We start from the raw sequence: 6869 nt of genomic DNA, 5'->3' as shown, positions 1-6869 counted from the left end.
TATTATAAACTAAATAACTGTCGTAAAGACAGCACAATCATTACTAATGGCATCACAGTCTGTAGCACACAGCCCTAGAGTGCAATTCATTTGGTCTGGGTGACTTATATACCCTCAGGTCTTTCAGCTTTTTGAGCACCTTCCCCTTATAATAATAGTAATAATAATAATAACTGCACTCCCTTCTCTCCACTCACTCCCTTCAACATCTGGCACACAGCTAGTAACTTCCAGTGACGCAAAGCACTCATTTAGTTCATCTGCCGTCTCCTTCCCCACCACCCTGTTGTTATTTCTCTGGCCTGATTTTCTAGCAGTCCAAAATCCAGTCTCATCTCTCCTTTATGATTTACATACTTGAAAAAGCTTAAACTATCCACTTTAATAATATTTGCTAGGATATTTATTCTTTATCCTCTTCAGTTTGCTCTCTGTAAGGTGTTAGAAGCTTCCCAATCCTCTGTATTCTGCCTTTTTTTTTCTTTGTTTTATGCCCTCCCTTTTGGTTTTACATTTGCTTTGACTTCCTTGTCAGCCAAAGGAATTCCTTGAATTCCTTGTTTCTGGAATACATTTATCCTGTACCTCCCTCATTTTTCTCAGAAACTCTACATTTTCTGCTCTGCTGCCATCTCTGCCAGCATCTCCTTCCAATTTACTTTAGCCAACTCCTCTCTCATACCACTGTTACTACCTTTACTCCACTGAAACACTGCTATGTCAGACTGTACTCTCTCCCTATCCAATTTCAAGTTGAACTCAGTGATACTGTGATCGCTGCCTCCTAAGGGTTCTTTTACCTTATGTTTCCTAATTGCCTCCTGTTCATTAAATAACACAATCCAGTATAGCTGATTCTCCAGTAGGTTCAACTACAAACTGCTCAAAAAAGACATCTCCTAAGCATTCAACAAATTCAGTTTCTTGAGATCTGTTTCCAACCTGATTTTCCCAAAAATGTTGAAATCTCCCATGATATCTCCAATAATATTGCCCATTTGACATGCCTTTTCTATTTCCTGTTGTAATCTGTGGTCCACGTCCAAACAACTGTTGACGGCCTGTTTGCAACTGCATCAACGTCCTTTTACACTTGCAGTTATTTTTAACTCTATGCCAAATGATTCAACATCTTCCGATGCTATGGCACATCTTTCTACTGATTTGATACCATTCTTTACCAGCAGAGCTGTGCCATACCCATTGCCTACCTTCCTGTCCCTCTGATTTGTCTAACTTGGGCATTTAGCTCCCAACTCTAAATAGTTTTCTGCCATGATTCAGTGATGATCACATTTTACATGACAATCCATGATAGGGCAATAAGATTATCCAGCTTATTTTTTATACTCTCTGCATTGAGGTATAACACTTCAAGTATTGAATTTGCTATCCTTATTGATTCTGCATCCCTGCGCTCTTCCGTACAGCGTGACTGCATGCTGTCTTTTCTTTCCTTACCATCTGTACTATCCTGAGTCCTTTCATGCCAGTTCTCATGCCCCTGCCAAATTAGTTAATACCCTCCCCAACAGCTCTAACAAACCAGCAGTATGCCCACAGGAAGATAAATCCAGGGTTGCGATGATGACAGAAATGTATTTTGATAATACATTTACTTTCAGCTTTGAACTTTGTAGTAGAGAGCCGGATGTTGTACTGGTCTGTGTCCTCACTGGCTGGTGCTGTGCTCTGGCAGCTGTGTGCTTGGAATATGGTGTTAGTGTTTTTACAGAAGTGTGTCCTTATTACACAATTGATCTTGTCCAACCAGGAGCTTAGAAGATTCACTGGAGACTAGAATATTTTTTCAGACTATTACTGGTCACAGGATAATTCTGGGATGATCTAGACTATTTGACCCATCAAGTTTATACCAGCTCCTGCTACATTTCCGCAGTCCCATTCCCCACTCTGTCCCCACAGCTCTCCAGGTCATTTCCCCTGAAAGACCTGTCTAATTCCTCTTTGAACACTGGTTGTTCCTGCCACAATCTGGTGAGTCCCATATTTTCCAAGGTGAAGTCAAGAATGTCCATCTCGCTGTTGGGCCACATACTGTTTCAGGAAACCTTCCTGAGCACACTTAATCACATCCAAGTCTCAGGTGGTATGAGAGTCCCAGTCACTCTGGGGAGATTTTTCACTATCGATACTCTGTTGTTTTTACATCAGCCCATAACCTGCCGACACATCTGTTTCTCTCTTTTACTGGCTGTGGAAAGCCCGACAGTATAATACAGTGATTGCACAATAGACAATAGGTGCAGAAGTAGGCCATTCGGCCCCTCGAGTCTGCACCGCCATTCTGAGATCATGGCTGATCATTCACTATCAATACCCAGTCCCTGCCTTGTCCCCATATGCCTTGATTCCCCTATCCATCAGATATCTATCTCGCTCCTTCTTGAAAGCTTTCTCATTCCTTAGTTCCACCCACATTGTCTCACTGGATGAGCCTCTGGGATGACCTTGAATTTGTGACATTCTGCCTGATCAGCAGTACAGCTCCCCAATCCTCATTCACCTCCCTCTGGACTGTCTGAATCTGAATCCTGGAATGTTTTGCTGCCACTCCTGCCCTTCTCTGTAATGGATGAATCACTGTGCCATGTACTAATTCAGGCTCTAAGTACGTCTGCATTAACTGTTCCACACCCGTCACTGATACAAACACCCTTCAGCCCCTCGGTGCCACTGTGCTCATTAACTTGGCCTAACTATTCAGTGGTGTACTGGGCCAGTGGCATCAACACGGATGCTGCCATCTGAGAATAAACTGATTAGAAAGGCTGGCTCTGTTATAGGAGTAAAACTGGACACACTGGAGGCGGTGGTAGAACAAAGGACCCGACTGAAAATCCTGGCAGTTCTGGACAGCGTTTATCACCCTCTGCATGCCTCCTTGGCTGAACAGAGGAGCACCTTCAGTAACTGACTAAGACAACTGTGCTGCTCCGAGGAGCGCTGTATGAAGTCATTCTTACACTGGGCCATTAGGCTCTGTAATGAGTCAACCTGTAGCCGGGGAAGTGATGTTAGACTGTTTATGGTAACTTTTTATTCTTACTCTTACTTCTAATATTTGTTTATCTGTGCACTTGTAGTGCTACTGACACACTGTAATTTATCTATTTGGACTTACTTTCTGTGTTAATCCATATCCGTCTGTAACTCCCTGGGTCGCCTCAGGCTCGCTCAGCTCGTTCTTGTCTTGGGGGAGCAGCCTTCGGCCCTGCCAGACTGGGTAATCAGCTGGTGTGGATGCTGTGTGATGTCCCCGCCTCGCCCAAAACCAGGCAGTACACCATATGCGATTAAATGAGTACAATTTATAAAGGTTACTATAACTAAGTGATTAATAACGAAACAGTATATATGAAGAGAAAATTAAAGAAAAGGCGCCAAACTTATCAAAGTCCAAACCACTTCGTGCACAACCGTTGGAGCTCAATTACTGAAGTCTTCTGGCCACCATTCGATCCCCTCCGAACTCCTCGACTCTCCAAACAGCTCAGGACCCTCCGAGTGGTCAACCAAGCACATCTAGCTTCATCCCCCCCCACCCCCGGAGAATCTCCCGGCCTCGGACTCCCCATTGGGGTCCGATCCTCGCCCAGCTTAGAGCATTGCGTCCTCTCTCTTGACCCCCTCGCGCCGATCTGCCCAAAAGCCCGTCAACAAAAGCTTACAGACTCAGAAGAAAGAACATTAATCCCCATTTGGTTTACAAAGGAATACCATTCTCGTTATCAGTAAATTAGCATTCCTGCTAGTTAACAAAAGGAAACCCTTTCCCAACAGTAACAAAGAAAAAAGAAGCAACCCCCTTTACACTCTCCCTCCACCAAATAAAAGTCATGTCCTCATGACTACTAAATAACTCGCCACCTTTCCTGCCAACACACCGTAACCCAAGCACAAACAGTGACATCTGCTCCCCACACAGTAACCCTCACGCCCTGTTCCTCAGGTGCTACTTAGGCCAACTATCTGGGAGTTCCCTAACCCTTCTGAGGCCTCTGTACCCCCTCACCTAAACCCTTCAGGCTCGGACACAACTGGGGATACCTTGGGTCCACTACCAACTCCTCTCTCAACCTCTCACTCATGCCCCACACTGCACACAGCTAACCCTCCCCACTACACCTGACTCAATGGGAGAAGGGCCAAAGGTCTCTTCCTCAATCGAGGGAAAGTCAGCAAAAGGCAGCATGTACCACACATCCAGCACATCATCCATCGAATCTGTATTCTTCCTCATTCCTGTGATCGGTAGCTGCTGTTTGATCTGCTCCAAACGGAAACACGTGGCCTGCACTGCTCCCGCAGTCTCTTCAGCCTCCTGTTCAGTATTCACTGCACTTCTCTCCAGATTTTTCTTCCTCATGACTTCTTCCAGATCAACTTTCAGGTTTTGCACTTCATTTGAACTGTCGATGGTCATCTTCAGGTTCCCTTCAAGCTTCCGCTTCTCTCTTCTGAGATTCGTCTGTAATTTCTTCACCTCCGCAAACTCCCCTCACCGGGTTCTCAGTTTGCTATTACCCTCAGTCAGACAACTTTCTTCATTCTCTCCAACTTGTAAGTCTTCCGACTGGTTCCAGATCGCTTTCTCCAGTCTCTCCATCTTCATTTCAAACTTGATTCCGTAGAGACAGTCACTCACGAGCTGCGACCTTCGCCAGCCCTGGCACGTGTCCAGAAAACACTTTAACTCGGTAGTTCTCAGCTGCTCCTGCAACGACCTCACTTCATATTCTCCTGAGGCAAATCCAAATACCAAGAGATCATCCACATACACCAAAACTCCAAACGCCTCCATATCCCCTATGGTCTTCCACCTGCCCCGCAGGAAGTTTGCAAGGGCTCCAGATATGCCCTGTGGCATCTTCTCGGACCCGAAGACTCCTAGAGAATTTATAACGGCCGTCTTGTCCTTGTCGGCCCCACTCATCGGGATCTGGCAACATCCACTCCTCAGATCGAGCACCTTAAACCACATCGCACCGTTCAGACAGGCCATCGCCTCTCCGGCCCTCAGGGCCATATTCTGGTCACTGACAGTGTGCCTCTTCAACGCAATACAATCCACACACACGCTGCCTACGTCTTCCACGGCTTCAGGGGCCAGTCGCCGCAACCTCTCTCTCTCCGAGGTGTCTTCAGCAGTCAACTCCCCTCTCTCGTGGTATTTCGCAGTGTCCACTAAGAGGGTCTCACCCTCAGATGCTTCCCCCAGGCCGTACCACCACTGGCTCTTGTTTGAATTCGGTATCGGCCCAATGCTGCTACACACGTCCGCACAAGCAGCTCGAAACTCTGGGTGCATTGACAATGCCTCCAAACAGCGCTCACCCGCCTCCTCCGGGCAGGCCCCCAAGCGCACCAGCAGGATATTGGTTCTCTCCAAAACTGAAACGCTGCCCGTCTGAACAGTGTCCGGACACATCAGCATTAACGATTCATGAACCTCAGTCTCCTCCACATTTGCCTCTAAGAACTCCATTTTCACTGACCAACAACCGTTGTCTGGATAATCACCGGCACTGGTACCCCGAATCTCCAGTGTCCTCAATGTTGTCAAGGGTAAATGCTTCCAATAACGGTTATGAAACAAACTGTACAGCAACTTCACCGGCGCCCCGGTGCCGAGGATGGCTTTAACTTGACTTCCATCCATCCGTAACAACACCTGTGCGCATGGCCCCTCTAAGCCTTCAGGAATAGGGTCTGTTCCTTTCGGGAGTTCCTTGGTACATTGCTGGGAACGTGCTCCCCCAGAGACCCCAAGCCGTTCCCCCACTGGACCTCCTCTAAGTTTCCCGACACCTCTCGAATCAACGGAACAACTGATCCCATTGACAGATCCCTTGGCACCACAAGCAATTTATCTGCCCCCCTAGGCAAAAAGGGATACCCTAAAAACTTCCCACCAATCTCCTGCCACAGATATAATAAGCCCCCCAGCTGCGGCATTTGACTTCCAGTCGAACCACACGCATTTTCCCACACTTTCCCAGAACTGGCAGCGGTCACTTCGAGGTAATTGCGCCTGACAGTTCTAACAAAGTCACCAGCCCGCCTACTCAAACTTTCAACCCGTCCCTGTCGCTTTTCCTCAGCCAAGCACTGCCACCCACCCAACAACTGAGAGGTCCGCTCCGCCCACGCCTCCGCCCCTTTAGGGCTGGACATTATTCCAATAACCGGGCGGAGCCCACCACTGCTGAAACATCCCAACCTGTCACTCCTCACTCTCCAAACAGTACGGACAACCCATGGTCCCACCACTATTTTGTCAGCCAACAGCAACCACCCCATCCAACACACACACAGCGATAACCAGCAATCGCACACCCACAAAGGTACACCAGCTCTTCGCCGCAGACAGAATTTAAAGAGGGTGATCACACAGCTTCCACAGAAATCAATCCCGAACGAGCACCCCACAATGTAACTCCCTGGGTCGCCTCAGGCTCGCTCAGCTCGTTCTTGTCTAGGGGGAGCAGCCTTCGGCCCCGCCAAACTGGGTAATCAGCTGGTGTGGATGCTGTGTGATGTCCCCGCCTCGCCCAAAACCAGACAGTACACCATATGCGATTAAATGAGTACAATTTATAAAGGTTACTATAACTAAGTGATTAATAACGATACAGTATATATGAAGAGAAAATTAAAGAAAAGGCGCCAAACTTATCAAAGTACAAACCACTTCGTGCACAACCATTGGAGCTCAATTACTGAAGTCTTCTGGCCACCATTCGATCCCCTCCGAACTCCTCGACTCGCAGCTCAGGACCCTCCGAGTGGTCAACCAAGCACATCTAGCTTCATCCCCCCCCCCCCCCGGAGAATCTCCCGGCCTC

The sequence above is a fragment of the Hypanus sabinus genome, chromosome 31, assembly GCF_030144855.1.
Source record: "Hypanus sabinus isolate sHypSab1 chromosome 31, sHypSab1.hap1, whole genome shotgun sequence".
NCBI classification, from domain to species: domain Eukaryota; kingdom Metazoa; phylum Chordata; class Chondrichthyes; order Myliobatiformes; family Dasyatidae; genus Hypanus; species Hypanus sabinus.
This window is presented reverse-complemented; position numbering follows the sequence as displayed.